We start from the raw sequence: 21,464 nt of genomic DNA, 5'->3' as shown, positions 1-21,464 counted from the left end.
GGTTAACGGGCGTGGAGGACGTCAGTGCGTGGTGCTGGCCGCACTGTCCCAGAGGGAGTAGTTGTGTTCCCGTATTTCAGCAGCCAACAGTGTTTTTTGGGGGAGATGGAAGGCTGGGATTGCCTCCTCCAGGGTTGCTTAATTAACCATGGTGCATGGGCCTACGTTTCTTTGCCTTATTTTCCCCAGAACTGACTCAGTCCTGGGAGGTCTTTTGGGTTTTTGCTAATTCTCTCCTGGCTGATGTGGAAGGTTTGAGAATTGGGCATCAGCGTTTTCTGGAACTAGGGCGCCCTGCCTATTGGCTCCCTGCATTTCTGGAGTTGCAGGTGGCTGCTTGCCTATGCTGGGCATCGGAGTTGAAGGATGTTTTACAGTGCAGTGGCCTGTATCTGGGACAGTCATCTCCTGAGGTATGACATTTTTTTCTTTCACACCATGCTCCATCAGTCCAGCATTGTTGTTGTCCTCACACGACCATAAGAATGTGAGTCTGCATTGATTGCCTCTTTGCTGCCCTTGATGATTGTGCTCTACCTGATTTCAAACGAAAATCGATTTTGGGGCAGGAGGGAATCCCCCCATCATTCTGCTCCTGGTTCAGCTTCCTCTGGTTTTTGGCCTCTCTAGAGTATGGTGGAGGGGAACTGGAGTTCACAAGTGCCTCTTTGGCTCCTAGAGGACAATCTGTGCGTCTGGAGGAAATGAAGTCCATTCTTGGTAATTTTTTCATCCACCTTCCAGGGTCCTGATGATTCCAGCTGTCCTCCTGTGCAGATTGGTTTAGACACTTTCAGGACCCTGCGGTTCCTAAACTCCCAGTTATCCCAGCAATGCAGACTTTGTTACAGAGGGAGTGGAGAAATCCCGTTAGAGTTTCCATTCCCAAGTTTCTGGGTTGACTGTATCCCTTAGCATCGGTGGATTTGGCCCTTCATCTGTGTGTCTCTATTGATTGCCAGCTGGGTACTGTGATGGGTCGTCATGTTCTATTTAGTGGGGCTGTGAGTGCGGCAAATCCTGTGGATGAGAAGGCTGGGTGCATCTGAAACAGACATATACTTGTTTGTGTCGTTCTATGACATGGGGAGTTTATTCAGTGTACACTTCCCTTTTGTTGGTGATAAGGTTCCAGTCCTTCTCTTCTACTGTTCTCATGAGGGAAGTCTATTCTCAGCTTCTTGCTTGGATGAGGTCCAGGCTAAACTCCTTCCAGGAAGGTTTTTTTTACAGCCTCTGTGCCTCTGCTGTGGCTTCAGTGGGGTAAGTGGCCGCCAGGTGTCATTTACGCTTGAGGGGCTGAAAGGTAGATTCTTCTCAATGGACTTGCCTCCTTCATTGGCCCTTTCTGGGGACAACTTTCTTGGAGCAGAGCTTGAAGAAGTGTTGCAGTAAGCCTTTAAGACTCAAAACCATAAGCAGCTTTTCCTGTACTGGCAAGGAGGCTTTGTCACAAAATAATACGGTCAGGGCAAATACATTTGACCCTTTTCTCTTTCACTAGATCCAGATTCCAGCCTCTACTTCAAAATTCTTCTGCCTCTCGCCACCCTCCAGGTACTAAAGGCGATCCTTCTCAGTGTTCCTGACTATGCCTGGGAGTAGGTTGGGGATCTTTTTTTTTTTTCTGGACTATTGAGTTTCTATGATCATGGACATATTGGTTCTGCAGGTTATGGACGTGGGCCTACTGCTCCCTCATTTTCTGCCTACGCATCTTCCAGTTCACAGCTCAGAGAGGAGGCCTTTCTGGACTGTGTGTTGTCTATTCGGGAAGGAGACTATTGTTCAAGTCCCAACAGGACAGAAGGGATGATATTCCCAAGTATGCCTGGTGCGGTAACCTTTAGGGGTGTACAGAATGATCATCACTGTAAAACTCCTGAACAGGTTCATGCCTACTGTTCATTTAAAATGTGTCCCTTCAACAGGTCATCCCTTGTTCTCCTTGTGGGACTTTTCTACCCATATTCAGGATGCCTATCTCCACGGCCCCACAGAACTAGCGGGTCAACAATTTCTCAGTGTTAGACCTGACAGCCTTAGGGTGGTCACCCCTAACTTTTTGCCTGCCTCCCTCCACTTTATGGATACTGTTTTTGCTGGTTTTAAGACTCTGGGTACTTTACCACTGCTAACCAGTGCTAAAGTGCATATGCTTTCTCCCTTAAACATGATAACATTGGATCATACCCAATTGGATTATTTAATTTACTTATAAATCCCTAGTAAAGTGCACTATATGTGCCCAGGGCCTATAGATTAAATGCTACTAGTGGACCTGCAGCACTGATTGTGCCACCCACTTCAGTAGCTCCTTAACCAGGTCTCAGGACTGTCATTGCAAGGCCTGTGTGTGCAGTTTCACTACCAATTCGATGCCAAGACTAAAACTCCCCTTTTTCTACATGTAAATCACCCCTAATGGAGGCCCTAGGTAACCCATAGGGCAGGGCGCTGTGTAGGCAAAAGGCAGGACATGTACCTGTGTAGTTTACATGTCCTGGTAGTGTAAAACTCCTCAATTCGTTATTACACTGATGTGAGACCTGCTCCTTTCATAGGCTAACATTAGGGCTACCCTTGTATACTGTTTGAGTGGTAGGTGCTGAACTGGAAGGAGTAGAGAGGTCATATTTAGTATGGCCAGAATGGTAATATCCTGCTGACTGGTGAAGTTGGATTTAAGAAATGCCACTTTTAGAAAGTGAGCTTTTCTCTGCATGTAAATCCTTCTGTGCCTTACAATCCACGTCTGGCTGGGTTCAGTGACAGCTCCCTTGTGCATTCACTCAGACAAACCCCAAACACAGGATATTGAGCCTCACTTGCATGCATCTGCATTTTGAATGGGTCTTCTTGGGATGGGAGGGTGGAGGGCCTGACACTTACATGTCAAAAGACAGTAGACTGCCCTCACACAAAGGACTGCCACACCCCCTACTGGGACTCTAGCAGACAGTATTGAACTGAAAGGGGGCCTTATGCACTTCTAAGCCACTCTTTGAAGTCTCCCCCACTTCAAAAGCACATTTGGGTATTTACCCAGGTCCTCTGCCCCTACCAACTCAGACACTTCCTGGAGAAGAGAACCTGTAACCTGCCAAGAAGAACTGCTTGGCTGCCCAAAGGACTCACCTTACTGCTTTCTGTGAAGGACTGCTGCCCTTCTGCCTTGCTTCTCTCTGGCTGTGCTCAGAAGTGCTCTTCAAGGGCTTGGGTAGAGCTTGCCTTCTGTTCCCTAAAGTCTTCATCTCTGCAAGAAGAACTCCTTGTGCAGCAAAAACCGACGCACAGCCTGCCAGAGACGACGCACAGTCTGCATTGTGGTGAAAAATTCCGCGACCGGAAATTCGACACACTGCCCTCTGGATCAACGCACAACCGAGCTGGAAGGACGCAGACTAACTTCCAGAAAGGAATTGACGCAGCGTCTGCCGTGCCATGGAAATTTCCACCCAACGCCCACCGGATCGATGCGGCCACTATGACTTCATCCTGTCAACACCGGATTTCAACGCATCATCCCTGGGGCGTCCGAAAATCCACGCAACCCAAAGCGGATGCAAGACCGAGCACTGGAAATTGACGCAAAGCCTTCCCTGCGTGAAAAAATAAATGGTGCATCACCGTGTGAGGCCTGAGAAATCGACGCCCAACTCCATGTTTTTCACGCATCTCCTCCTCTGCAGTTCTTTGCGGAGATTTTGAACGCAAACCAGGTACTTTGTGTTTGCAAGAGACATTTATTGCTTTCAAGAGAATAAAGACACTTTATATAATTCTACTGTGTTATTGCATGATTCATTGCACAAATACTTTACACATTGCCTTCTAAGTTGAGCCTTACTGATCAGTGCCAAGCTACCGGAGGGTGGGCACAGGATAATTTGGATTGTGTGTGACTTACCCTGACTAGAGTGAGGGTCTTTGCTTGGACAGGAGGTAACCCTGAAGCCAAACCGCCAATGTACCACACCGACCGCCACGGCGGTAACAGCTGCCGGGCTGGAGATATCAATCTTCAGCCCGGTGGCTGTCACTGTCCTGCCTGCGGGATTATGACCCCGTCTACTGCCATGGCTTCCTTACCGCCACGAAAACCATGGCGGTAGGTACTATCAGTGACAGGGAATCCCTTCCCTGTCACTGATAGAGGATTTCCCCACCCCCTCCCCAGATCCCCCCACCCCCTCTTCCTCTCCAAATACCACCCACATTCAGCCCCCATTCACACACACATGCATACTGACATCCATTCCCACATGCATCCACGCATGCATACATCCATTCACACACACATCCACACACTTTTATCCATACACGTAGACACGCATTCACAGAACACAACATACACACACTCACACCTCCACACATGCACACACGCATTCAACATGAAACACACACCCACATACACGCATGCAAAAACATTCGCACACACACACCCCCACACATACACAACACCCCTACCCCCCTTCCCTGTCAGAGCACCCACTTACCTGTGTTCATGGGGTCCTCCGGCAGGAGACGGGACGGGCGCTGCTCCCACCAGCAGCGTCCGCCAGCAGAACACCACCAGGCCATATTATGGGTCATAATACGGCTGGCGGCGGTCTACTGGCGTGGCGCTGCTGGTGGCAGCAGCGCCACCTTACCCCCATCCTCCGGCATAGCCACAGCTGGATTTCCACCATCCTTCTGGCGGAAATCTGGCTGTGGTCATACTACGGTGGCCGTCACCATGACAGTAGGTGGTTTTTACCGCCAGTATCATAATGTGTGCCATAATGTTATGGTTTCTCCTCTGCTGTGACCTCTTTCCTTCCTCACCCACAGCTTCTTGGCCACTACCACACAGCCTCACCCCCACACAGTCCAATAAGGACTCTCTTAGTACATCATCTAACAACCCCTCTACAGGATTTATCACAACACCCACAAGTGACCTAACCAGAGCTCTGAAAGACACACACTATCTTCATATACAGCTCGGTTCAGTTTATTCAAAATGTAATACTGGTTCATCAAGAGATCAATACGTTATATGGTTAAAATACCATCACAAAGATCAGTCAAGATAAATGCGATCTAAAAGGTTTCAAAAATGTAAAAACTTTAAGCCATCTGACATTATTGGAGGGCAGTATATGAAAGACAATGTTTGATAATCTGTCCTCACATTGGAAAGTAGGACCATCAGCTGAAGACATCAAGCCTTTAACAGCCTTTAACAGCATGGGTCAGACTATAGGAACATGTTTAACAACCAGAATACCTTGTTTACAGAAAGCATAAATACATTGTACGATCCGAGGGATTCCCCTTCGCTATCGTATTCTCCAAAGGAATCCCCTTTTCCTAAGATTTAAAAGGCATCTGTATAAAAAAATATTTTGATAAGTCAGCAGTATTTGGTCGAGATTTTCACTGCTGCTTCCGTGGGCTCTAACAAGAAGGTCTTGAACTATTACTTGAAAATGTGAGAATGTACTAATATTTTCAAGAACATTTATTGTCACAGAACCTTTTAAATCCAGCAACCTTTTTAACATCCTGGCAAAGGTATTTTCATCAGCCTACTATTCCAACCGTTAGACGAAGGGTTTGTACTGAAATGCTATTGTGGACAAAGCATAATTACTTTTCTGCAATGGTTTTTAACATGTTGACTTCTTTTTACCTAATGAGAATTAATTTTAAGCTTAAAACGAAGGGCCTGTACTGAAATTCTATTGTGGACAGAGCTTATTGAAAGTAGACCAGATTTTCTTAACCTTTTGACTTCTGTGGACCCCTCCCCCCCAACCTAATTATTATTCGAATCCAGGTTCCAACACTGGGTAATTACTGAATAATTATTGTTATCCGGGGTCCCCCATTGAGTTATTACTGGAAACCAGTCATTACTGGGACCCTTATTTAAAAAACTGCGGTGATTTAAAGCTTAAAACAATACACAAAAATACAGAAACATCCATTCATAAAACAAATACAGAAATTAATTAATGTTTTATTTAATCCACACAAAAAAACATCGACATTTTAATTTCAATGGGAAAGTTTGAGTTTTTATTTTAATTCAACTGAAGCCATTAACAGTCCATACTATCTTCTGTTTCAGTCACTTGCTCTCAATCAATATGAGGATGTCAACTTAATTTTTAGCCTCAAATTTTAAAGCCGTTTTAAAATGTTTAATTTCATATTTTCCTTCTTTATATATACTTTATTAATCTGTAAACATCACTTCATTTTGCAATTAGTTGTGGTCCCCTTGAGTAGGCATCGCAGACGACCTGGCCCACGGATTACAGGTTAACGACCGCTGTATTAGGCGTTTCCCCTCTATTCTATTCAGAAAGCACCACTTTAAAATAGGCAAGTATTCTAACCTTAATAAAAGTGTATGGGGAAGTTTATCCTCCTAGAACTGCAACAAAAGTTCAAAATGCTTATTTCCCTAAACCTCCGATATTTCTTATTGCTTTCATTGATAGATCCTCTCCATACAGATGAAATGCAAGTTTTTGGGAAGTTACTACCTCCGAGTACTTGGTAAAGCTTACCTTTTCAAGCTTTTCCAATCCCACATTCCAAGTAAAGTTATCTCGTTGATGACACCCACCAAACCCCATCACTTTAATCCTGGTATTGTTAACCGTCAGATAGCGCTGGTCAGTAAAACCGTGCAGGGTGTACCACCCCGTCTGCAGACCTACTGGCAAATCAAGTCTGATAACTTCATCAGCGTATAGTAATGACTACCAACAAGACATCAAGGTAAGCATATATAGGGAATTATAGATTTACTAGACTGACCAACACATTTCCTTACCTTGATGATGTACTGCTAGACAATGTTCAGGGTATGATATTAATGCAGGTCTATTGCAAAGAGACACTAAAGTGGTAATGCACCCATTTGGTGCCAAAATACTTTGTCCTTTGCAGTGTTTTTGTGTCTATAAGACATTTCGTAAAAATGTTATGCACCTCACTTCCGATCACCACCACTAGATGGTGTCGCCAGCATATATTTGAAAAACTTCCCTGCGCAACCTAGATAGTGATGGCATCCACGTTAAAACGAGTTTTTGAAATGCAGTGGGTCTCACATTTGTGAGTGAGACCAATTGGCATTGTAAATGATCATGTTTTTTACCTACGTGTTTTGTTTTGTAATGTAGTAGATGTATGTGGTATGTAGTGGAATTGTGTGTTGTATTGGAATATTAGTGAGGCGGGATAGTGCGTGACAGAGATGGGAAAGCAAGAGTGCACGAGACAGAAATAGAAGGAGAAGTGGAAGGGGCACATGGAAGGAATGGACCAGTGTACAGCGTGAGAAGGTACAGTTAGGCAGTATGTGTTAGTAGGCAGTATATAGAGGAGATAGGTAATGTAAGGGGGGGATGAGAGTGCGAATGAAAGCGGGTGGCGAGATAAAGGGAATACATGTGAGATAAATGGAAACCGACATAGCAGGGATCATAAAGAGATGCACAGAAGAATGGAGAACTACAGGGGGATCAAATGAAATGGCCGGAAGATAGGGGGACTGAGGAAAAGAGGAGGATAGAAAAATACAAATAAGACTGAAAAGGTATAGTGAAGAGACTGAGGGGACAGAAAGCAGGGGTGTATAGAAGAAATAAAGGAGAAGATGGAGTAGCAAGAGAAGAGGGGCAATAGAAAGAGAGAGAAGAGAATGTAAGATGGAAGGAACAGAAATACAGCAGGGAGTAAAGAGATGGACAAAGTAGCAAAGAAGGAAGGATGAGAAATGTACAAGGAGGGATGTAGAGGTGCCCATAGTCTGATGAGAGGGAAAAGTGAAAGTTCAGATTCATGGGACAGTGATAGTCGGAAAGTAGGTGTATTGGAAGTAGTTAGAGGATGCTGAGATACAGGGTTGGATGTCTCAAAGTAGGAGAGCCTGAAGAGAAGAGGCAAAAGGAGCTACAGAGGATGGGGACATAAAAGAGAGAATGTGAAGGCTAATTCCGCTGCATAATGGAAACCTCAGTGTGGAAAGGAGAGAGGGAAGGGGTAACGGATACATAAATGTGTGAAAAGGGGGCCATGAAAGGTGGAAGTAGCAAGGTACAGAGGAAGGGTGAAGAAGGGACAAAATGAAGGATGGAGGGATACAGGAAGAATGAGGAAGAATGGGAGAGCAAAGAGGTACGGTAGAAGAGGAGGGACAAGGAAGGCAGTTGAAAAGTACTCATATATATGTATACAAGTTTTTTTAATACATGTATTTCTCAGTCTGTGTGTGTGTATATCGTGTAGAGGGGGAATTTATGTGTGACAAGGACCTCCCAGCCTCACCTGTATTTATCGGTCCACAGCGTGTCACGTGACGACACATAGCTCATATGGGGTGTGTCCTAAGCCTCTTGCTGTCTATTTGTGGCAAGGACCTCCCACCCTCACTTAACAGACTCCAAGCTTCTTCTTTTCAAGGTTTGATACAGAAAACACCTTAACTCACCCTCAACAATCATATCACATACATTTCAGTAGAACACACACCATGACAGGTGAAATGCTGAGATTGATTTAACCTCTGTGTGACATTTTTATAAACACATCAATTGATACGTTTCAATCTTTTTGAGGTCTTATCTCTTTTCAAGTGATAAAGTTTGCAGCTGCACAGCTATATTTACTGCAGCATTTTCTAAACCATAATTGTCAGAGTGAGGTGTTATACATGTAAATCACAATCCATAATTCATGAGACATCAATCTGTAGTTATACAACCAACTGGGAAACTAAAAGAAGTTTCGTCGAATGTTAAAACTCTGAGAACAAGTGTGCTCGGATTCTTTAATGCACGGTGAGCAAGACGAGCATAATAAACTATGGCATAGTTTGCATTTATGTCAAACAGTTTGTATTTTGAGGGACAGCTCCGCACAAAATCCACAAATTTCAAGAAGCAGAATGAGTGCTAGTGCCCTGGCATGCGAGACATGGCACTGAATAGATTTGACAGAATCATGAGCATTTTCAAAAAGATAATATCGCGAGTGTTTTGTTTTTAATTTATCTAATGTAGTGTTGACACACCCGTAACACAGTGGACCAAATGAGGGCCTGTCCAAAACATCGGACCCTTTAAGACAGGGACAGAAAATAATTCGGTCAACTGAGCAACTCCTTTCATAATGTAACCACAAAGAAAGGCAGCCTGAAGGGTGGATGTGCAAACAGAGCGAGAGGCGAACAGAGGGACAGGTGGGCAAAGAAAAGAATATATATATATATATATATACCAAACGAACGCACATTCAAGCACATAGAAACACATTCATGCATGCATAAAACATACATGTACGGTACACACAACAAATACACAAAAGCGCGTAGTGCACACATGATGAATGACAAGCACTTAAAAAACATTAAAGAGGGAGAAGCAGGCAGCGGGAGGGGAAGGGAGGAGAAAAGAGTACCTTAATCAGGTTGGGAGCTGCAGACTGGCACTTATTAGGTTAAATAAATCAATGCTTGATCCAGTGCTTAATTTGTAAATAAAAAAGTGCCGGTACTCAAAGCTCTCCTCTTAAACACACGGCTGCCGCAATTAAAAGTGCGAGCACATAATACTGAGGCAGCGTAATCCTGAAGCCACCTGGGTCTCTTCAGTCCATTTACAGCCACTCCCTGCCACTCTGTCAGCTTCCTGCTTTTCCCCTTTCTGGTGCTTTTTCTTTTTTCTGTTCCTCCGTATTCCCCACGTGTCTTTTGCTCACAGGAAATGCTTGAGACAGAAAACTAAGCGCCGGCCCTCAGAAATAAGTGCCGGTGCTCCGCACCGGAAACGACAAGCACAAATTAAGCACTGGCTTGATCCCTGCTCTACGGAGAGGACCGGCAATGATGCCAGCCTGAAGTGGACTAATTACGAGGCTGTAAAGAGGAGTACCACAAAAGCCAACAAATGGTGGGGAACAGGCGGCTCCAAGCCCTTTCCTAACTACAATAGCATCTCACAAGCGATACGCATTCACTAGCACATGCTATCGCAGGCTCGACACTAAAAATGGAAGGGCCCAATGGACACTACAAATACAAAGAGCAGATCTGAAAGATGAAAAGTAACGTACAGAGCAGTCATTTGTGTCTAGTTTTCGAGGAAGGTACCGTTCCATATTCAGGCAAATCCAGTTACAATAGGAGCTCCTTCCTGATACTACAACAACAGAGACTGGTCAACCATATCAAAGGCAGCCAAGCGGTGAAGGAACATTAACGCTGCCATCCAGCTTCTGATCAGCAGGACTGACTTTATCACATGCAAAGGCCAAAATCCAAATTGATTAATGTCGAACATCTGCTAAATCTGCTGGTGCCTACGGAGTTACTGACATGCTTCCTCCTCCATGGTTTTACTTATTAGAAATTAGTATGAAATGGACTGGTAGCTGAATGGGTCAACGCTAAATCCGGTTGAGAGAACTGAAGGGGCCAGTTTGATGAAAATGCAAATGTAACGCCTGTTTTTTGTCAACTCACCTCTGAAAAAAGAAAATGTTTTGACCTTTTTTTCCCCTAAAGGTGAGATGTGTACACTATATATCGTCAATGAAAATAGAACACATTTGTACGGTAAAGAAATTTAATTGGTGTCTGGACAAGTGAGCGACCGGATTGTGTATGGCTCCGATAAAGCACCCTCCAGTGCTTAATTTGTAAAACAAAGATTGCCAGTGCAATTAAGGCCCATATTTATTCTTTTTTAGCGCCGCATTTGCGTCATTTTTTGACGCAAAAACGGCGCAAACTTATAAAATACAATTGTATTTTGTACGTTTGCGCCGTTTTTGCATCAAAAAGCGTTGCAAATTCGGCTCTAAAAAAGTATAAATATGGGCCTAAGTGTTCTGGCGCCCACTTACCAAGGCTGCATGGTTTAGAGTCGGCCTCTTGCTTCTCTAATATCCACCACCAGGCACTCGCTGCCCCTTTTTGTCACTCTTGCAGGTTCCTGCTTTCTCCTTTTATGACGGTTTTTCCATCTTTCTTCTATTTCGTCTTTTCATTTTGTTTAGTTTTCTCTCTTCTTCGGGGTCAATGTCTGATGAAGAACAATAAGTGCTGGTCGCCCTCATCAGCTCAAATTTAGCATTGGCGCCCTAAATGAACCTTGAGACCTCTAAGCAGTGGTTCCAATCCTTGGTTTTGGTAAATGCGGGTCATTTTGCCGCACTGAGTTTTTATTTATTATGTTAAAGTCATGTCTTACATTTCAGGGTTCATGACACCCCAGGCAGGCATTGGGTTTAACTCGGATCCGATTGTAACATTTTCATTAATAATACATAACAAGTAATACACCAATAAAAACTCTTTACGATTGTCTAATTTCTGAGAAGTCTGTTGTGTATGGATTGCCTTGGAAGCTCCCACACACAACATTGGATATAAAACCCAGTTGTTAATTGCTCTGATATAAGAGCAGGGAAAATAAATGTATTTGCAAACTGCTCCTCATATCAGAGCAGTGAAAAAAGCTTCTAAAACCATTGGTTTAGGGGACAGAGATCCACTACCACCTCCAAGTCTATAAAGACCCAAAGTAGGAGGTGGAATTTTGGATGATAGTCCACAATCTCCCTCACATTTCCTAGCTCTCTTGGGCCTCTGCAGATGTGAAGGAAGCTGGTATTATAAGAAGATGATATAAGTCGGAAGTCAAAGCTGTGAAACTCCACAGCTTTCCAAAGGAGTGGCATGATTCTATGTTTTTTTGAATATTTTTATTAAAGGGTATAAGTCTTGACTACATCTGATCCAGAGTTTAACCTTGCCTGCTCTACCACATGTCAATTTTGTGTAGATCTATGATTTCTCTCATGGTGGCGCTCTGAGCAGAAGGAAACAAATTAGGTGCATGCCTTTAGCCATGTGCAGAACGTATTCTGTCTGTCCAGGAGTTGGTTTGTCCACCAATGCTCATGCTTGTCCTGAGAGTTGTTAGACTTGTCTGCTGAGCACTTGCTTTTTACTGATAGGAAATTCTGTCCCTTGGAGGGCTGGAGTGTGGACATCTGGTGGCCAGGGTCGGGCTGAGACTGAAAATAGGTCTGGGATCCAAAATGAAAGTGGCCCCGACTAGTGAGTTAAAAACTTGACCAAGTTTGCAAACTGTGGCAGTCGTGAATTTTTAAAGACAAGCTGTGAAACTATTTTTGCAAGTTATGGAAGGCTTCATGTATTTGAGCTTGCTGCTGGCAATGGTTGTTTTAATATCAGGGAAGTCAACAGTAAACAAGCATTTGCAATGCAATGGGTCTCACGTTTGCTCAAGTTAGAGATGTTTACGTTGTAAATTCCTACCTGGACTTTTCTTGCCACTTAAATTGAAAATGAAAAGTAAAACAGTTGACATAAGCGAGACGATTCAAAGTGCCATGGCCATCATGAGCATGAACGCGAAGGAGGGATACAAAAGGAAAAAGAAGTTTGCTAGCAGTCAAATGTATCGGCAATCATGCAATTATCCATGCAACAAGGTCGATGTCCAAGGCGGTAACCCACCCGCCCCAAGGAGGGACAATTGTAAAGCATTTACCAATGATAACAAAGGATAAAGGCAAGCCCACGAATGATTGAAAGTGATGGGCGTGCGGTGGCATGGTTAAAAGCCAACAGATAGACTACAACCGGTCAGAGTGCTTGCGTGCTCGACCTAAAAACAGACCAGCAGACCATAAAACAGCACACAAACAGCCAAAAAACAGCCCAGACACTAACCTGACAGCCCAGCCCATCGGACACCACCTGATTGCCCTATAGGCCTGTCCCACCTTTATGGTGGGAAGGAATTGCAGCACATGGCTGCTGAGCAGCAGTGCTCTACCAACTGCCACTCACATATCTGAGTGTGAGGGAAATGTTTCCTCCCACCATGCAAGGCTGCTAAAACTAACGTTTTCATTCATTTTAACCACATATGACGGTTACCAGATTGTGAATCTGTAGACTTTAAAAAAAATATGCAAAGTTGTGAGACGCACGTCTTTGCAGCTTCACACAACTGTGCCACAAATAATATTTTTTCTTCCATTTTATGATGTCATGGGGCATCACAGGCAACGTGAACATTCATAAAACAATATAGAAAACAATATTTGAAATATTAATGCAGTAATATTTTGCTTCAGAGGAAAAAGAAGTCCCCTATCCCATTTGCCCATTGCAAGAATTTTCCGATTGGTTGTCAGAACACAATCCATTCTCAAAAGCATTTCTTGTTATTAAAAACCGATAAACCGAAGCTTTCTAATTAGTAGCATGAGAAAAGGACCCCCTCCCTCTCTTTCAGCGTTATTAAAATGATGAAAGCAAACAAAGTCCATTTGTAGCGCTTTATTTTTTCCTCCGTTAATGTAAATGCAGGTCACATTTTCAATTTCCCCAGTGAAAATATATGCCACCCCCCTTTCGTACACAGGAAGCACGTTGTTGCCAAGGAGTTGTTGAAAAGAAGGAGCCTTGTCAACCCACATCGTGTGGCCAAAGGAGGTCGGCCTGAATTATATCATTCTTATCCCGACTCCCAAGGCCCCTGGGCAGTGGTTGATAACTATCTACCCACCCGGACACCTTCTCAAACATAGGGCCCGTCTACGCCTGTCTTTGATCGTCTGAGGCCGGGCTGGGCTCCGTCTCTCTATTCTGTTACTCAGATTCTGGGACCTGATTTGACACAAACCACAACATACCTGCTAGAAGGATCGTTTTGCTGCCAAGAGTCCGGTAACAACCTCAGCTCTAATTATTTGTATCTGCTGTTTTTATTTAGAATTATGGGGAAAAGGAAGGCTGTTGGCCCGCCGGCTCCACTGGAAGGTATAAAAAAGCAGAAAAAACGACCTAGGAAAACAACTATTAAACCTGCCCAAGGGGAATCGAAATCACTCGATGAGATTGATCAACTTTTCGAGGAGGTAGAGGCTATACTTAACAGCGAACTAGGCACTCATGGCCTTTTGCCCTTGAAGAAGCCTCAACTCCAACCTAAAACGATTCAGGAGTTTTTTATCAAGAATAGGGAAGCTCGACCAGTAAATACTGGGGGTTCAACAGATTGTGCAGGGAAATCATCCGCTGTTAATGCCACTGCTCCCTCTTTCCTGCAGGGTATCGTGACTGGTAGCAGTATCTCCAATCACTTTCAAACCCAGGAGATTTTGCACATGGAGGAAATGGAACGCACACCCCTACCATTGAGTCCGGAGATAAGGCTGGTCCCTAATATTCCATGCAAAAATCGTTTCGAGCTTCTGTCTGAGGGAAGCGCTGTGATTGAGGTCCACGACCCTCTTACAGCTGCTAGGGCTATTGAAGCTGCCTCTTCCCTGCCTATTACTACTGACATGTGTTCTGATGTGTCTGACAATGCAGCTAAATTGCCCTTAATTCTCCAGAGAGTAGACGAAATTAAGAATCTAGTCTTGCAGCTAACTAAACTGCTACAGGGGAATATGGCCAAACTATCGGGATGCATTTGCCAGAAGACAGAGGCAGAAGGGGCAGGTGGGACTTTGGCAGCTGATTCTGCTACATTTAATACTAAAGCACGTGAGGGGCTAATTAATCACGCCCAGAGAGCTGGATCCCATAGGAGGGTCGCTGAAGGTAGTATACCTTCATATATTATGAACCCTAGAAATATACTCACTGGGTGCAATAGTATCCCCCTCGGCGGAGACAAGACAAGGAACGGGGAAGATCCTATTGGAAGCCTCTTTGCCCCATTGAACCGTCAGTCTGCTTCAAGGCAAAATCCTACTTCCAATTTACCGATAAATAGGGATAGCCCTCTGTCAACCAATAGGAAGTTATTTGACAACCATCAAATTAAGGATCCAGCTTGCATTTTTCCTTCTCGAAGAACAAATAGTGCTTTAGGCGGGACTCCTAATAGTATTGGTCCCAGACACAGAGCCAACACTCTTTTCCTAAGCAATGTCCCAAAGTTGCCACCCAGGTCTGTTGAGGACCAAGAGTCTAGACTTAATAAGGTTATTTACTGGATACGCAATCGACAGGGTTGCCTTTCAATTATACGTTCGGACATTCAAAAAACAGAAAGATGGAGTCCCCCTGGGTCAAACCTCGATGTAATCATGATTGTGTTCCACGATAAATTCTTGGCAGACCAACTTATTGACTCTGTTGAACGCAAGGGACAACACAAAGAGCTAAAAGGAGGAAGCATCAGGCTGGCCGCTAATTTAATTGACCCAAAACAGACTCCTGTGTTTGTCCCAATTGCTAATACCAATGAGAGAGGCTCTAGGGAAGAAGGCGTCTTTCTGCATCCGGGGCATGTATGACTGTCTGCCCAGGAAGCCGCCTATCAGGATAATCTAGTGGCACCTTCAATAGACAAAGTAGAGAAGTACCTTGCTATCGAGTCGAACTATAAGGATGTTCCATCCCCTAAACATGGGGCTGCATTGGGAACTAATGGGTTATCCATTATGACTTGGAATCTTGCGGGCCTTGCTAGGAAATTGGATGATGTGGACTGGGTTGCCTATATAAAGTCACAAGATGTGTGTCTCTTTCAAGAAACTTGGGCCGAGGGCCAACCAAGCATGGATGGGTTTCTTTCATTTAATATCCCTGCACTGCCTTCAGAGAAAGCAACTGGTCGCGCAAAAGGGGGTCTTTTAATCCTTTTAAATTCAAAGCTCCAATGTGACTATAAGGTTTTAGAATTTGATTGTCCCGACTTGATGGGTTTACAAATTTCTTTTAATCAAAATTTTAACATAATCTTAATTAATGCTTACGCCCGTTCTGTTGCACGTGGTACAGAATCCCACATTTTAACTTTACTCTTTGACTTTTTAGACACGCTACAAACTAATTCCTATTTAATTATTGCAGGGGATGTAAATTGCACTTTCGAACCCTCAGCGTTTCTTAGTGATTTAACTGCGGATGAGGACGAATTATGGGGTATTGCACAATTGGATGGTGATAGTTATCCTCCACGCTCTCGTGTAGCAACTCAGCTTGCTACACTATGCTTAAAGTTTGGCCTAAGGGCCTGTAATGGTCGAACTCCTTCTGATTTAAACTTGGCACCGACATTCCTACGAGGTTCTGTGGCCAGCGTAATTGATTATTTTCTGGTGGATGTGCGTCTTTGGCCATTGCTGCTAGATATGAGGGTAGATTCAAGATGCGAGAGTGATCACTTCCCATTGTTGCTCACCCTTGCTGGGAATATCTTTGGTAGAACCTTGAATATGCAAACATCAATGGCCCCTCCCCCTATCTTAAACAATGCTTATACAAAGGTGAGGTGGCCAAAAGTCATGTCAAACCCCTATTTGCTATGTAAGATCTACCAAGTGTTCTTAGATAATCTGTCAGCCTATGAAGACTTCGAACCAGAAGCCATTCCACTTCTTGATATTCACGAAGATATGATGGTTAAACTTCAAAGTGTCTTTTATAAAAAGGTAGCCACGGCAAACCGGCAATATGGGGGTTCACCTAACAGCAGTTGGTTTAATGATGCATGCATGAGGGCTAAGACTGAGTTAAGGAAGGCTATACTGGCCGGGTATACGGGGGCAATCAAACAAGCAAGATTCACGTATAAAAAGATAATCCTACAATCAAAGAAAGCTTGGGAAGATGCTATTTGGCAGGACTTGCTAGATGCTACTAAAACAAACAACAATACGCTTTTTTGGGAACTGCTGACTAAGCACGAGAGAGGGGGTAGGTTTATACAAAGGAACCATATTCAACCTGGTACCTGGGTGGATCATTTCTCTCTCTTGTACGAAGGAACTGCCTCCACTGGGACTGTCGATTGTGAGAAAGTGGGATTATACCCCCCAATTTCACCCAATGCTAACCTTGCCACTTCTCCGTCCAGTGGGAATCTATTTAACTCTGAAAGCTATATTTGCTTTTCTCTAGAAGAAACTGCAGACGCCATTAAATCTCTAAAGACAGGTAAAGCCCCAGGCCCTGATAAAATTCCAGGTGACCTTTATAAATCAGAGTTACCCATCTGGACCTGGTATATTAATATGCTGTCAAACAAAATCGCAAAAGGAGGACAGATCCCTGAGACGTGGAAGGGGGCAGAAATGATTCCAATATATAAAAAGGGCAACGTAAATCTTCCAATTAACTACAGACCGGTCAGTTTAATTGACAACCTACAAAAAGTTTTTGCAAAACAATTGTTAGTTAGACTGACGAGTTGGGTGACGGAGCAGCAGATCCTATCACCACTTCAGGCAGGGTTCCGCTCTAGAGTTAGCACGGTTGACCAGGTATTTAGGTTGACCGTGCTACACTGGAAATATGTAGTCTTGGCAAAGCAAACACTATGGGGGTTATTCTAACTTTGGAGGAGTGTTAATCCGTCCCAAAAGTGATGGTAAAGTGACGGATATACCACCAGCCGTATTACGAGTTCCATAGGATATAATGGACTCGTAATACGGCTGGTGGTAAATCCGTCACTTTTCCGTCACTTTTGGGACGGATTAACACCTCCTCCAAAGTTAGAATAACCCCCTATATGTCACTTTTGTAGACCTGCGCTCTGCCTTTGACCTGGTCCCTAGAGACAAGCTTTGGGGAGTGCTACACAAAAGAGGGGCACCATCTGATATCATTCATTTATTAACACGTATGCATGAAGGCACATACGCTCAAGTAAGATGGGGTAACCAAGGCGAACTGACTAACAAGTTTCCCATTAAAAGAGGTGTTCGCCAGGGATGTGTCCTAGCGCCACTTTTGTTTTCTTTATTCATTAACGAGGTGGTCCAAGAACTCATGACATGCCAGAATGATGCTCCCAGCTTAGGCAATCAGAAAATCCCAATTCTTCTTTTTGCGGATGATTCTCTATTGATCTCAAAGACCCCTATGGGGCTGCAAATTCTTGTGGATAGATTTAAATCATTCTGCTGGAATTTTGGTTTAGAGCTGAACTCGAAGAAAACAAAATTGATGGTGCTTCGCTCTGGCTCTCGTAAGAAGTGTACGATCAGGTTAGATGGAGCTATTTTGGACCAGGTTAGCTCTATCGACTACTTGGGTGTGAGGCTTACAGACTCACTCCTCTGGGACGAACAAGTCGGTAAGAGTGGCGGGCTTTTGCAACATCGGGCAGCATCCATATTACGCCTTTACAGGAATACGATCGCTAAAGTTGTGTCTCCAGCAGTTAAGATCTATGTGGCCAAGGCACAGGGTGCTGCTGTTTATGGTGCAGAGATTTGGGGCATGACAGATAGCAGTAGGATAACTAAAATTGAGAATAGCTTTGCTCGGGCTCTATGTGCTTGTCCCACTAGCACCCCATTAACCCCCCTTTTTTTAGATCTAGGGCTTAAACGTATAGCCGATTTGATTATCTTACGGCCCCTACTATATTGGGTGAGGCTTTGGGTAGTTCCTGAACTGGCTATATATAAGTCTTCCCTATTAGAATTGTTAAAAACCTCTAACTCCATGTCCATACCATGGATCAAACACGTATCTAGTTGGTTTTGCATGCTAGGACTGAGGAACTTCTGGGAGAATCCCCAGCAACTTGTGAAGCCCCATGTAAAAGTATTGAAGAGAGCTTACTGGTCCCACATATGTAATAATTACATTTCTCAGAAATCGAATGGTCATTTAACTAACTCGTTTATTGATTTTAAATGGTACCCTGAGTTTGAACCATACTTAGATACAATACCTGATTTGTTAGGCAAAAGTTTGTATGCCAGATTTCGATTTGGAACATTACCCCTGAAGGCCTTAACGAGCAGATGGGGACCTAAGTCAAGCTCTGATACCTGTCCTGTATGTGGCATTCCTTCCGAAACAGTAGAACATTTTATGTTTTTTTGTCCCGCCTATTCAATCCCAAGGTTTAAATGGATATATAAAATCTGTAGGGAATTGAATTTAAGGAAATGTTTTTTAGCTTTGCGGATCTTAAAAAGCCACAATTCAAATGTGACAATTTACGCAGTAAGTAAGTTTTTAGCAACAGCATGGCGCATACGCACTTTTTATTTACAATGAGTTGAAATTGTTTTAAGACGGGCAAACATGGATCATTCTTTTTTTAAATTTTTCTATGACATTATGGTTTATATTATTATATTATATTGTATTGTATTGTATTGCTTTGATGGTCTGTTGGCCGAATAAAGCTTATGTGAAACACATATGCCCTAGTTTATTTGAGAATAAAAGATGCCCACTTTTTATAGTGAGGACAACTCCCCATTTTACAGGGTTCCAAGGCTTCCAAGTTCAGGCTTCCTTTGGGGAGCTTAAGTATATTCATAGTGTTTATCCAAAGGCAAGGGTGTAACGCAGTCTCCCTTGGAGCCCCTGTGATGCTGGAGGTGTCTAACCCTTCAGCGCCCCTCCCCATCCATACACCACAAGGCCAATGAATAACTCTGAGGTATGGGAGACCCGGGTGGCACTCCCCACATTCTGTGGCGAGGTTCCCATCATTATTTCTTCATGCCCTTGTCGAAAAGAGGTCTAGAAAGAAACCATCTTGTATTTAAATGTTTAAGAATGTAAGAAGTTCGAGCCAGTGGCCCGTTAAAGAGACTCAGGTAGTATCAGGCAATCATGTATCTCTTTTGTATGTCACATTTGGGAACTGTCCAAACCAGCATGGACAGATATACTTTTATAAATGCTTCAAATGTTATGGAAATGATGCGTTGAACTTGCAGTCTAAAACGATTGTGTTAATGTTTACTACGCAGTATCCAAACTATATTATTATTATTATTAATATTATTATTATTATTAGTAGTAGTAGTAGTAGTAGTAGTAGTAGTAGTATCGTGGTGTTATTTTTTATTGTTATCATAGTTTTGATAACATCTTTTTAAAGGCACCTTGATATTTATCAATAAAAATGTTACATTGTTTTGTCATTTTAGTTAGCCCAGCCTAAACTAAATGAGGGCTAGGCTGCGTATTTGAAGTCTATGAAATGTAAAGTAGGAACATCGCCTACTCTTGAGGTAAAGTCATAATTAATGCATTGAATCGTCCACACATTACGTCTCTTTTCTCCCTTTCATAATTAAATTTTGTGCAATCAGAATAATAAGTTGTACGACTGGGTAAAGTGGATGTGAATAACAATAATACATGAAAAATAAATTAAACGAAACAAAAAATGATATAACCCCATTACAACCGTTCGGGAGCATGTCTTCAGACATACTACAGGGAAGAAATAACTTTCCTGGTGTGGTTTTCATTAAATGGGCGATTTAGGGCACATTTTCAAACAAAATCCCAGTCACTAAATGTCAATCGAAATAAAAAAAAAATCAATTGAGTTATCGTGGGTTATATAAATACTTTATTTTAATCTGTGTTAACATAGGTCTACATAGTTGTTTGGTCTCTTTTCTTGACTGCGCTCTTGGGTCATAATGTTTGGACTACTGCACTTTAGCACTTGTAGTTCACTGTACACGAGAAGGGCAGGAGCCATTACGATGCCTTACGTGCAAGCTGCTTGTGTCCTAAACCACTGCGCAGAACATAGCATCCATAACTAGGCTCAACATTTCAATGTGCATTATAAACCTAGCATAGTTTACTCAATCCAGTAAACACAATTCTTGTTACAATTAGTTTCTAGTAATTATGACATATATGGTGTCACTACCTTCATGGAAAACAATCGATTTACATGCCGGCTGTTTAAGAAACAATGCTTTCGAGATTGTAGATTTCCCAAATTTACCTTATGAGAAAGTCGAGGCTCCAATTCATCCATAAATGAGCGCTTCCCTGAAACGTGAAATCCAGTTCAAGGAAGAGCAGTGCCAAACAATGGCTCCGGTTTGTGTGTTCAGCAGCTGTAGCGACTGCCGCTGCCTAGGTCATCTGCGGAATTACTAACCTAAATATATACCCAGTACAAGTGAATCGTGGTTTGAGAGTTCCTTGGAACTCTGATATAAATAGTGTCAGTCAGTCATTCACCCGCCTGTGTACGAGCCTCTGTCTCAGCTGGAACCCTCACCCAGGTGAAAGAAAGAGGCATCTATAATCTGTGGAACATTATCAGGATTGAATCCGGTGTCACAGCAGGGTGATGATAAAGGGAGACAAAACTGCAGAGAATTTCTGAGAGCTAGTGCTTTCTAAATTTCCCCAAAAGGAAGTGGAGTAGCTCTAGGGCTGTAAAAACACAAGGGGGCCTATTCACAACGATAAACATATACATCAGCAAAAAAAGTTATATAAAATCCGATGGTACAATTGAGTTGGATTTTGAATTACTATTAAAATGAGTCCTTTAATCATCTATCTGATAGAGACTTCTAGTTCAGATTCCTTTCCTTTGAATGTCCCTAGGTGTCAAGCTGGATCTGGAAACATTTGTGTGAGCAGTACCCCTGCGTGCCATCGG

The 21,464-nt window shown here is 43.2% G+C and overlaps 1 protein-coding gene across 3 annotated transcripts in view; it reads right to left on the bottom strand.

Moving 5' to 3' along the window:
- Nucleotides 1-21,464, bottom strand: part of RNF207 (ring finger protein 207) — a 972,487-nt gene that overhangs the window by 413,103 nt on the left and 537,920 nt on the right. The window lies entirely within an intron of this gene.

This window comes from Pleurodeles waltl, chromosome 6 (genome assembly GCF_031143425.1).
Source record: "Pleurodeles waltl isolate 20211129_DDA chromosome 6, aPleWal1.hap1.20221129, whole genome shotgun sequence".
NCBI lineage: Eukaryota > Metazoa > Chordata > Amphibia > Caudata > Salamandridae > Pleurodeles > Pleurodeles waltl.
Note: the sequence above shows the minus strand (reverse complement) of the source record. Positions and strands in the feature narration are given on the sequence as shown.